Source organism: Triticum urartu, chromosome 5 (assembly GCF_003073215.2).
Source record: "Triticum urartu cultivar G1812 chromosome 5, Tu2.1, whole genome shotgun sequence".
NCBI classification, from domain to species: domain Eukaryota; kingdom Viridiplantae; phylum Streptophyta; class Magnoliopsida; order Poales; family Poaceae; genus Triticum; species Triticum urartu.
Window position 1 is genome coordinate 212,221,859 of NC_053026.1, and position 13,510 is coordinate 212,235,368.

Sequence of the window (13,510 nt, forward strand, 5' to 3'; positions counted from 1 at the left end):
TTTTTGGCACTTTTAAACTATTTGTGCTTTTCCAGCATTAGTCTCGCAGTGCAACGCCAGACACCTTTAGGGATTCGGCAAAAACATTCTCAGATATTGCTATATATGCATTGCTTTCGAATTGTGTCTTCGGTCAATAGTTGGGTTGCCCGGCTCCTACACTTGCTTCCTACGTTCCGTTTTGTTCGGCTAGGCGTGCAAAGGGAGAACCACTGCGATTGTGCTTCCAGCTCACATGGTTAAGCACCTTAGTGGAGAAAGCCGAAAACTGACTGTCACAATAAGCGTAAACTGGTCAGCGATCCGATGACTATGACGGGCCATTCATAACATTGGCCGAAGTGTTTACGGCTTGACCTTGACTGTCGCCGAACATTACCGGGGGCTATTAACTGGCCTCCCAAACTAAATCCTCAATATTTTGCTCTTACATTCGAGCTGAGGTTTCATGATCATGCTTAGCATGACAACCCAAAGAAAGGAACCGATAGCGGGACTATTTTCTTTGGAATACATTTCTTCTGTTAAACAATAATATAACATATCTCTCTGCGTACCTTTGTTTATAAAACCGTGTGGCCAGATTGCCTTGTTTGTCGTAAATCTTTGCCCTCATAAAGGCTTTATAAAGTAGGACAAACACTCCTCGGCTACTGGCCAAGGAGGTGGAAGCCGATGGTCGGTCAACAAAGTTTTGTACAATGCGGATCCGAGCATTAATGACGTAAAGTACTTGGATACATAGAGTCATTACACATAATTTGTGATTTTACTATGGATATTGATCCTTAATTCGGCCACCCGTGACCGCATTAAGGCTCGAGGGCTACTGGGCTTCGGGCTTATTATTTACAAATATTAAAGGGGCACATCGATCCCCTGATCTGGTGTTGCCACCTGACCAGTGTCTCGGGGGCTACTGCATTGCTTGTCCAATGCAGAAAATTTTATGTGCAATATAGTTTCCGAGGAGATTTTGATCCTCAGGTTGGTCGGCCACACCCGACCTGAGTCTTGAGGACTGAGCACGCCGCTTTTGTGTCCCGAAGTATTCTGCCGAGCTAGGACTTGATCCTCTGGCCGATTTTGCAAATCAACCCGAGTCTCAGCGGCTACTGGGATCAGTGGTCTTATGTCATCCTTCATGTGCATCTCGGGTTTTAGACCGATACACACCTTGAGGGCTACTGGCTATATATCTCGGCAGAGAATAAATTGCACCAATAAAAAATATTGACAAAAAATCGGCCCATAGTCAGGGTGGTGCACCACCTCAGAAGCAGTCCGGCATAAAGCTCGGGCGCTAGTGGCTGGCTCCATACAGGGCATTTCCGGCATTAAGCTCGGCTAAACTCCTTCAACTTTTTTGAACCAAGGTGATATGACACCTCGGATATAGTCCAGCATTGGAGCCTGGACACAGTCCGGCGTTGGAGCTCGGATATATTTCGGCGTTGGAGCTCGGATATACAGTCCGGCGTTGGAGCTCGGATACATAGTCTGGCGTTGGAGCTCGGATACATTCCGGCGCTAGAGCTGGGAAGCGGTCCGGCGTTGGTGCTCGACTGCAAAAGATACCTCAAATGCAGTCCGGCATTGGAGCTCGGACGCAAGAGGACCCTGCCTCCCGGGAAGAACTTCAAACCCGAGGTGTGGCATAAAAATAAACAAGGCATTGATAAAGGCCGGAAACTTAAAGGGGCTCCCCGGATACCCGACGTGTAAACTCATCGAATGCATTTCGGCGATCCTCAAGATCGAAGATAAAGAAGATTTGTTGAACCAATTTTCAAGACCAGCAACCGAAGATGAAGAACAGTTCGGAAGAATCGAGGAGCGTCCCTAACTTGAAGACCGGTTCAGGGGGCTACTGACGGTGTCCTGGACTAGGGGGTACTCACCACGTCGTCTCCCGATCTATTAGATTGGGCCGAGGACCCCCGTGGCCGTATACTCATGGGCCAGTTCGGACAGCTACCGCATACAAGGAAGATTCCACAAGACTTGGCGATCAAGACAAGGACTTCTCCCCACCGGCGTATTCGGCTAGGACTCTTGTTATCCTAGGCCTCCGGTGCATTATATAAACCGAGGCAAGGCTAGTCGATAGAGATACAATATATACAACAATCATACCATAGGCTAGCTTCTAGGGTTTAGCCTCCTTGCTCTCGTGGTAGATCTACTCTTGTACTACCCATATCATCAATATTAATCAAGCAGGACATAGGGTTTTACCTCCATCAAGAGGGCCCGAACCTGGGTAAAACATCGTGTTCCCTGCCTCCTGTTACCATCCGGCCTAGATGCACAGTTCGGGACCCACTACCCGAGATCCGCCGGTTTTGACACCGACAGGGGGTGATTCACATGGTTTAGAAAAGCTCAGGGGGTTAAATACCCGGTTTTTGACCTCAGGGGGTAAATTGGCCCATTTGTGAAACATCGGGGGTTTATGTGGACTTCTCTCGTCTATATTCATGATCATTGTCTTAGATATCGTCATAACTACACGCTTTTCTATCAACTGGTCAATGGTAATTTGTTCACCCACCGTATGCTTTGTTCAAGAGAGAAGCCTCTAGTGAAACCTATGGCCCCGGGTCTATTTTTACCATATTATTTTCAGATTTATAAAACCAAAAATACCTTGCTGAAATTTATTTACTTTTGCCTTTTTATTTATCTTTTATACCTATCTCTATCAGATCTCACTCTTGCTAGTGACCGTGAAGAGATTGACAACCCCTTTTTCGCATTGTGTGCAAGTGTTTGTTAGTTTGTGCAGGTGCATCTATTGGGGACTTGCTTGCACCTCCTACTAGATTAATACCTTGGTTCTTAACTGAGAGAAATACTTATCACTACTTTGTTGCATCACCCTTTCCTCTTCAAGGGAAAAATCAACGCAAGCTCAATATGTAGCACTAAGTTGCCTAGTGCCTCACTGCTTGTCATATTGGAGAAACTAATCATATTTCTCATTACTACGCATGTTCAATGGACAATATATATAAAATGTACAGTAAAAAATTAATGCAACAAGTGTACAACCTCTTTGGCGAAGCCATGTCGATCTTAGCATCATTGGGTTGGTCGTTGAGGATGTTGTGGCTGATGTGGCTATCGGAGGCGGGGAAGAAGATATTAGGCATCTGGAGATGGAGCCGAGGGTAGTGCTCCGCTGTGATGGAGGGTTTCGTCGTTGGAGCATCTTTCGTGAGGTGTACGACGACGAGGTTGAATGAGGATGTAACGCCCACGATGCGACTATATCTCCCACGTGTCGAAGCACGACTTAGAGGCATAATCGCATTGTAAGCAATGTCGCAAGTAGGGTAATCTTCACACAACCCATGTAATGAATAAGGAAAATAGGTACATAGTTGGCTTACACTCGCCACATCACACAATAGCATAAATATCATTACATTCATCCAGATACAATCAAGGTCCGACTACGGAACCAAAATAAAGAACAACCCCAAATGCAACAAAGTCCCCGATCGCCCCAACTGGGCACCACTACTGATCATCTGGAAAGGAAACATAGTATTGTCCTGAGTCCTCATCGAACTCCCACTTGAGCTCAGTCGAATCTCCTGGAGCGGTATCATCGGTCCCTGCATATGGTTTTGGAAGTAATCTGTGAGTCACGGGGACTCAGCAATCTCACACCCTCGCGATCAAGTCTATTTAAGCTTATAGGAAAGGTAAAAGGTATGAGGTGGAGCTGCAGCAAGCACTAGCATATTTCGTGGCTACCATATGCAAAACAAAGCGAGAAGAGAAGGCAAAGGCATGGTCGGTAAACTATGATCAAGAAGTGATCCTAGAACAACCAACGTTCAAGCACAACACGAGACCGTGTTCTCTTCCCGGACTCCGCCAAAAAGAGACCATCACGGCCACACACTCTGTGGATTCATTTTAATTAAGTTAAGATTAAGGTTTTCTACAACCGGACATTAACAAATTCCCATCTGCCCATAACCGCGGGCACGACTTTCGAAAGTTCAAATCCCTGCAGGGGCGTCCCAACTTAGCCCATCACAAGCTCTCACGGTCAATGAAGGATATTCCTTCTCCCAAGACAATCAAATTAGACTCGGAGTCCCGGTTACAAGACATCTCGACAATGGTAAAACTAAACCAGCAAGCCGCCCGATGTGCCGACAAATCCCGATAGGAGTCGCACATATCTCGTTCTCAGGGCACACCGGATGAGCCAGACGTCGGGTAGGCCAGCCCAGAGTTGCCCCTGGTGGCACCGGACATCGCCCAGTTTGGACCAACACTTAGAGGAGCACTGACCCGGGGATTTAAAATAAAGATGACCCTCGGGCTCCGAAAACCCAAGGGAAAAAGAGGCTAGGTGGCAAATGGTAAAACCAAGGTTGGGCATTTCTGGAGGAGTTTTATTCAAGGCGAACTGTCAAGGGGTTCCCATTATAACCCAACCGTGTAAGGAACGCAAAATCAAGGAACATAACACCGGTATGACGGAAACTAGGGTGGCAAGAGTGGAACAAAACACCAGGCATAAGGCCGAGCCTTCCACCCTTTACCAAGTATATAGGTGCATTAAAGTAGACAAGATAATATAATGATGTCCCAACAATAAACATGTTCCAACAAGGAACAACTCCAAACTTCACCGGCAACTAGCAACGCTATAAGAGGGGCTGAGCAAAGTGGTAACATAGCCAAACAACGGTTTGCAAGGACAAGGTGGGTTAGAGGTTTGACATGGTAATATGGGAGGCATGATAAGCAAGTGGTAGGTATCGTAGCATGGGCATAGCAAAAGAGAGAGCATCTAGCAAGCAAAGATAGAAGTGATTTCGAGGGTATGGTCATCTTGCCTGCAAAGTTCTCTGAGTTGACGTTAGCTTGATCCTCATAAGCATACTCAACGGGTTCCTCGATCATGTACTCATCTCCCGGCTCTACCCAAAGCAAGAACACAAGCAAAGGGAGACACAATCAACCACGTACAATGCACGAGCAACATGATGCAAAATATGGCATGATATGCGGGATGCGATATGCGATGCATATGCATGCTTCGGAAAAGAATGATTGAACCTGGACTCAACATGGAAATACAATAGTGCCACTGGAAAGAGGAGTTGATTTTGGCCGAAAACGCAAGATCACCGGAATCGGATGCACGGTTTGCAAATGGCAAGCAAAACAAATATGGCACCGATCTGCGATTAACAACACAAGGCCTCCTAAATGCATCAAGAACAACAAGCTACTGCACTCTAACATAGCAACAAAATACATGGCAGGGATCCACTCAAGGTGCTTGACAAAAGATGAACACTGAGCTACGGTTAATTCACTCAATAGCAGGTTCAAACAAGCATGGCAAAAGTGCAAAAGATAACAGGTTACAAACTTTGTGAAATAAACAGCATGTGAGGAATTTAACATCAGGAAGCAATGTTTAGAGCAAGATAACAACATGCTATAGGAACATATCATGGCAAAGTAAGGCATGGCATGAAGCTACTCAAAGCATACAACAAAATTCCCTTACTGACCATAAGCCAAAAGGGATCAAAAAATACAATGGCAACCATGTGAACATAGCAATTATCACCAACAGATTCAGACTTAGAAGAAAACTAGAACATGGCAAAACAGATATTAAGTAGGCATGTTTATGAGCTCGATGCACTCACCACAAGGCATTGCATGACAAACTAAGCATACACCCAGCATGTAGACATGGCATAGAAGCTAAACATGGCAAGAACAACATCATAGCATGCATGGATCAACTACAACAAGCTCAGCAAAAATGCTTAACACGTAAACATTCTGCCAGGAACATTTTATAGCAAAAGTAGAGCTCGGTTGACTCAGGCTAGGTGCTCCATAATTGCAAACAAAGACATGGATGGAAAGGGCACAACAATATATACAAAACATCCTTACTGATCATGCTCAAAAGAGGCATGGATCACTCTGGAGCAACAAGAATACATGGCATAAAAATATAGTCACGAAAATGACTTAGAAGATTTCTAAGTCCCTGAAATCAGCAACATTACGAGGGCTACTTTGCATGCTTGTGCTAGTCACCAAAGAGATCACAAAAATACATGACATACACCCCTGTAAAGATGGCATGGCATACTTCAAAACACATGTAGGGCTCAAGTTCATAGGAGGCACACAACAATCATGGCAAAAATGACAAAAGTCCAATTACTGATAAGAATCTGAAACTAATATAAACTAGCACTCTTGCAACAGTATTTAGGGCATCAAGATGATCTCAAATGAACATGGTGCAATGGAATGAAATGAAGTACTCGTCGAGACGAACAATTTGATATGCTACACGCTCAAAATGGAGCCACGGGTGCAGAGTTATGATGCGATGAACATATGCAAAAATTACTGAGAGAGGGAAAAAGTCAACCGTCTCAGATCGGATCTAGGGTTCGTCCATGGGATTCGAGGATTGCCGGAGAACACTGTATACGCCCAAAGCATCCCGGGGTTTCGCCGGAGAGGAGGAGGCAGCAGGGACTTGCCGGAGAGGAGGGGCTCGCCGGCCGGAGCTCGCTGGCGTCAGGTGGCGAGGTGGCCATGGTGGGGCGGCAAGGTGCGAGGCGGCGGGGCACCGGCGGGTCATCGGGCGAGGCCGGATGCATGCGGCGGCGGCCGGAGCGAGGTCGGGCGGCGGCGAAGAGGGAACCAGGCGGTGGGGCAAGCGGGCGGCGGCGCGCGCGCGATGGGCCGCGGGGGCCGGCCGTGGGCTTCGGCGGGCCCGCGCGGTCGGCGGCGATGTGGGCACCGGCTCGGGACACGTGGCGAGCGCTGGTTCGTCGGGGGGAGCGGGGCGGACGCGTCCGGTCCGCTCAGGACGTGTCCGGCGGCGCGGGGAGCGGATTTTTAGGGTTAGGGTGCGAAATGACCCAAGATTTTTGGTGGAGGGGCCTTTTATAGGTAGGAGGAGCTAGGAGGCTCCAAATTGAGCACGGTTTGCGGCCACGCAATCGTGATCTAATGGCCTAGATGATGGAGGGGGTTTAGGTGGGTTTTTGGGCCACTTTGGAGGGGTGTTGGGCTGCCACACACATGAGGCCTTTACGGCTCTTCGGTTAACCGTTGGAGTATAAGACGAAGTCGAAATTGCACGAAACTTGATAGGCGGTCTACCGGTAGTAAACCAAGGCCTCTTGGCAAGTCTCGGTCCAATCCAAAAACGTTCAATACCCGCACATGAAAAGAGGTAGAAAGGGACACCGGAGGACATAGGAGCGCCGAAATGCAAAACGGACAACGGGGAAAATGCTCGGATGCGTGAGACGAACACGTATGCAAATGCGATGCACATGATGACATGATATGAGATGCATGACAAAGACAAAACAACACGAAGGCGAAAAACCGACAACGAGGAACTATCATAACTTTGTGCCGGAAATGGCAAGAGTTGGAATACAAATATGGCAAGTTACATATGGGGTGTTACAACACTCCACCACTACGGAAGGATCTCGTCCCGAGATCTAGTACTGGAAAAACTCCGGGTACTCAGAACGGAGGTGATCCTTGCGTTCCCAGGTGGCTTCACGGTCGGAATGATGTGACCACTTGATTTTCAGGAATTTGATAGACTTGTTGCGAGTCTTGCGCTCATTTTCCTCAAGAATAGCAACAGGGTGCTCATGATAAGACATGTCTTCTTGGAGATCAATCTCTTCGAAGTTGACGGTGTGGTCAGGAGTGTTGAAACCCTTGCGGAGTTGAGACACGTGAAACACGTCGTGCACATTTGCAAAGTTGGATGGAAGCTCAAGTTCATAGGCGAGATCACCTCTTTTGCCAATGATCTTGAAAGGACCCACGTATCTCGGGGCAAGCTTCCCTTTGATACCGAAGCGACAAGTACCTTTCATTGGAGAGACGCGGAGGTAGACATGGTCTCCAATCTCGAAAGCTAAGTCACGATGCTTGCTATCATAGTAACTCTTCTGGCGCGATTGCGCGGCTTTGAGATTTTCACGAATGACTTTGCACATTTCTTCAGCCTCTGTGATCAAGTAATTTCCAAGAAGTTGATGTTCACCAGTCTCTGACCAGTTAAGAGGAGTACGACACTTCCTGCCATAGAGAATCTCGAATGGGGCCTTGCCCGAACTCACTTGAAAGCTGTTGTTGTAGGAGAACTCGGCATATGGAAGACAATCTTCCCACTTCATACCGAAAGAAATGACACATGCCCTTAGCATATCTTCAAGAATTTGATTTACTCGCTCGACTTGACCACTGGTTTGAGGATGAAAAGCTGTGCTGAAGCGAATGCTGGTGCCCATGGCCTTCTGAAAAGAATCCCAGAACTTAGAGGTAAAGATGCTCCCACGATCTGAAGATATCAACTGCGGAATGCCGTGCAGGGAGACAATCCTGGAGGTATATAGCTCTGCCAACCGAGCTGCTGTGATAGATTCTTTGATAGGGAGAAAATGAGCCACTTTAGTGAGCTTGTCGATGACAACGAAAATAGCATCATTGCCACGCTTGGACTTTGGAAATCCAGTCACGAAGTCCATCTCAATATGGTCAAACTTCCATTCTGGAATGGCAAGAGGTCGGAGGAGACCAGCTGGTCGTTGGTGTTCTGCGTTCACTCTTCTACAGACATCACATTCATTCACGAACCGAGCAATCTCGCGCTTCATTCGAGTCCACCAATACGACTGCTTGAGGTCATGGTACATCTTTGTACTTCCAGGGTGAATAGAGAGGAGTGAATTGTGAGCCTCGTTCATAAAGACTTTATGAAGGTCACCCTTAGGAACAACAATGCGATCCTCGAAGAATAGAGTATCCTTGTCATCAAGACGATAGCACTTGTACTTGGGTTGACTCTTGGCAATCCCAATCTTCACCTTCTTCACCATAGCATCAAGAAGTTGAGCTTCGCGAATCTGATCTTCCAAAGTAGGAGAGACTTGGAGGTTGGCAAGGAATCCTTGAGGAACAACTTGGAGATTGAGTTTGCGGAAAGCTTCACAAAGCTCTGGTTGGTAAGGCTTGATAATCAAACTATTGCAGTAAGCCTTCCTGCTCAATGTGTAAGCAATTACATTGGCCTTGCGTGGAGTATATTCGATACTCGGATTATACTCTTGAATCATTTCGAACCAACGAGTCTGCCTGAGGTTGAGGTTTGGCTGAGTGAAGATGTACTTGAGACTCTTGTGATCAGTGAAGATGTCCACTTTTCTTCCCAATAAGAGATGTCTCCATGTTAAAAGAGCATGGACAACTGCCACCAACTTGAGGTCATGAGTGGGGTAGTTCTTTTCGTTGGGCTTCAACTGGTGAGAGGTATAGGCCACAACTTTCTTCTCTTGCATCAACACTGCACCAAGACCTTGAAGGGAAGCATCACAGAAGACCTCGAACAGTTTGGATTCATCAGGAGGAGTCAGAACTGGAGCAGTGACTAACTTCTCTTTCAGGGTGTTGAAAGCGATGTCACATTCAGGTGACCAGACATACTTCACATGCTTCTGCAGGAGGTTGGAAAGAGGCTTCACGATCTTAGAGAAGTTCTCAACGAACCTTCAACAATAGCTTGCGAGCCCGAGGAAGCTGCGGAGTTGCTTCACGTTCTGAGGTGGTTCCCAATTCATAATTGCAGACACCTTCTCAGGATTAACAGCTATGCCCTTGGCGGAGATGATATGCCCAAGGTAGAGAACCTCATCAAACTAAAACTCGCACTTTGAAAACTTCGCATAGAAATGATGTTCTCTGAGTTTATCCAGTACCAATCTCAAATGCTTGGCATGATCCTCCTTGTTCTTGGAAAAGACCAAAATGTCATCGAGGTAGACCAAGACGAAGTCATTTGTGTAGGCGTTGAAGATGAAGTTCATCATGCGAGAGAATGTTGGAGGAGCGTTGACAAGGCCGAAAGACATGACAGTGTATTCATATGAACCATAGCTTGTTCTGGATGCTGTCTTAGGGATATCTTCTTCACGAATGCGAATCTGATGATAGCCCATACGGAGATCAAGCTTGGAGAATACTTGAGCACCTTTGAGTTGTTTGAAAAGCTCATTGATGTTGGGAAGTGGGTACTTGTTCTTTATGGTCTTCTTGTTCAATGGAAGGTAGTCGACACAAAGTCGGTCCGTTCCATCCTTCTTCTTGATGAAAAGAACACCACAACCCCATGGAGAAGAACTTGGTCGAATGAGACCCATACGCTCTTGAATATCGAGTTGCTTCTTCAGCTCCTTCAACTCTTCAGCTCCAAGCTTGTAAGGACGTTTGCAAGCAGGTTCCGTGCCAGGCTCAAGATCGATGACGAATTCAACTGGCCGGTGTGGAGGCGTTCCTGGAAGCTCTTCTGGAAAGACTTCTTGATATTCACAAATGACTGGAATCTAAGAAATGACATCCAGCTCGCCCTTCTCATTGAGAGAAAACAGTCGAATGGTATCATCACGAGCAGTAAAGGCGATTACATCCTCAGACGAATGTGTCAATTGAATCTGCCTGGCATCACAATCAATTTGAGCCTTGTGCTTAGAAAGCCAGTCCATTCCAAGAATAAGATCAATATCCGAGTTACCAAGGACCATTGGAGAAGAAAGAAAGTTATAGTCGCCCAACATGGTAGTAACATCCGGGGCCATAGAGCTTGCATTCATGAATTTACCCAGAGAAACAACTGATAACTGCCTAGGTAAATCTTGGAAAGGGAGCTCATGCTTAGATGCAAAAGGTCTTGAAATGAAACAATGTGATGCACCAGTGTCAAAAAGAACTTTTGCAGGAATATCGTTAATAGGAAGGTTACCCATTATCACATCTGACGAGTCCTCTGTCTGAGCTGTGTTCATCAAGTTGACCTTTGCAGACTTGGGATTATGCTTGACCACTGCGGTGCTAGCAGATCTCACAGGAGGAGGAGGAAGACGCCTCTGATTGAAGCATTTTTTGGCATAGTGACCCTTCTACTAACACTTGTTGCACGTGACCTCTGAGAGTGGATGGTGATACGGAGGACTTGATCTTGGAGCATGAGACGAAGTCTTGTTCTGAAAACCTGGGTTGGGTGGGTGGGAAGATCCATTGCCACCTTTGCTCTTCTCTGATAAGGCTGACGGAACGGAGGAGGAGGCAACCAATACTTTTGTTGCTTAGTTGCCACTTGAGTTGAAGAAGAAGGAGTTGCATCCCTGACTCGCTTCTTGGAAGCATCGCACTTGAGCTGAGCAGTCTCTTGTTTCAGTGCCATGTTGTAAAACTCATCGTACTTCTGCGGCTCAAAAAGCACGAGAGCTAGTTGGAGATCTTCTCTGAGGCCACCTATGAACTGATAAATCATGCTCTTCTCCTCAGGGACGTCTTGCTTAGCGAAGCGAGCGAGCTTCTGGAACATGATGTTGTACTAGTAAACAGACAAGCTGCCTTGCTTCAGATTGCGGAACTCCTCACGCTTACTCTCAACAACACTCTGAGGAATGTGGTGAGCTTTGAAGTCTTGACGTAATTCATCCCAGGTAATCACACTACCTCCTCTGGTGTAACATCCCAAATTTTCAATTTGGAATGTTATACATAGATCATCCATGCATATCATGATTTAGTGCATTTCCGTTCCGCAATCCTCGAAATCCTAAGCAACTCAAGGACCCACTGAGAGAGTTGGGGATTTTCCGGTTTTCATATTTGATTTTTATCAAATAATGAAACGAGGATTTTGATTTTAATAATTTTTCTCTCTGAAAAATATTTCATATTAAATCAAATGACTGGAGATAATATGACTTCTCCAAAATAATTGAAATATCGGAGGAAGAATATTAAAATTATTTATTGGATTTTATTTGGTTTTATTCGGATTTTATTAGCATTAGAAAAATTGCACGTTTTCAAAATTGCATTTTAGGGCCAAGAAAATGTTCAACTCGTCCTAAATATTTTATTTAGACGGTGAAAATTTGTTTTGGCATTTTTAGGTTTTTATTTATTTTTTTCTAAGATTTTATTTCGGTCGGTGAAGTTTTTTTTAAAAAAGGGTTCCCGCGCCGACTGGGCCTAAGGCCCAGCCGCGCCAGGCCGCCGCCGCCGCCTCCTGCGCGCGCGCGCGCCGCCGCTGCCACTCGGACCGGAGTCCGAGTTGGACTCCGTTGCCGCCGCCTTGCCCCCTCCTCCAAGCCGCCCCACCCCGCCCCCTTTATATACGCGCCGTCCGAGCCCCCACCACCACCATCGCCACCTCCCGAGCCCCCCCGCCGCCGCCGCCCGCGCCGCTGCCGCACCCTGCCGCCCCGCGAGCCGCCGCCCCGCCGCCCAAGCCCTGGCCGGAGGTAGCCGCCGGTTCCAACCGCCGGTTCCAACCGCCGGTTTTTCTAAAAAAAAACCGTTCGGTTCTATTTTTTTTCAAAACCCTAGTTTTCGTTTTTTAATAGATCGGTTTTTCTCCGGTTTATTTTTTTAGCGAGTGTTCGCCCGTTCGTTCGTTTTAACGAATGCGTTCTTCGCTTATATCCAGATAACGAACGTTCGTTCGTTAATCTGTTCGTCGTTTTTCTTTTTCTCGGATTTATTCCATGATTTTTCTGATCGCGATTTCTGATCTCATCTTAATTTCTGTTTATCTTTTCGCTCGTTTATCGGAATCAGGCGATTCAAGCGCCTGGAGTTTCGTCTCGAAACCCTCTTTCCAGTTAATCAACTCAAACAAGTTTTTGTTACTGCAAAATTTGTCCTAGTTTCACATTAGTAAACGAAGCTTCTTTCTTTCGCCGTTTGACTTTCGTTGCTTCATTTGATTTGATTCTTTTTGCGTACCAGAGTTCTTAAGTTGAACTTTCTGGTCAACCTCTCTTATTTGAGTTTTGCTTGTGCATCATTGCTTGTTACTTATGTATGTTAGTGTTTGCTTGCGATAGAATTCCCGGAGTGCGAAGCGTGTTACTACGAGTCTCTAGGATTAGCGGATCGTCAGCAAGGCAAGTAACACTTTGATCATATTCCATTATTACCAAGTTTTTATGCATTAGTTCCAATCCTCAAACATTGCATGATTAGGATGTCATTAACTTGTGGGTTGGGAAGTAGTTGCTGAGGTAGAACCTATTGCCCTGTTATATTCAAACCCTTGGGAGTTACTTCTACGTATTGCTTCTATTGCTATGCTATGCTCGTAGACGTGGTTTGGGTTTGAGTGAAATTCATGACAGATGTGAGATTGTTAATTAATGGTTCAACTTAAGGTGGCAACTTAATCAAACAACTAGGTGGATTGAGGCACCTGGGGAACCCAGTGTTGTCTGTATTTTTTTTGGAAATCCCGGGGTACCCGTGTGATCTTCCTATGGACCGCCACCCAGGCTCAAAGGGAACTGTGATGATTCATGCTAGAAACTTCCGTGTGCAGCCACAAGCTATTAAGGGCTCTAGCATAGTTAAGTAAGTTATGTGAAGCTCTTGAAGAGGTAGATCAGTAGGTAGT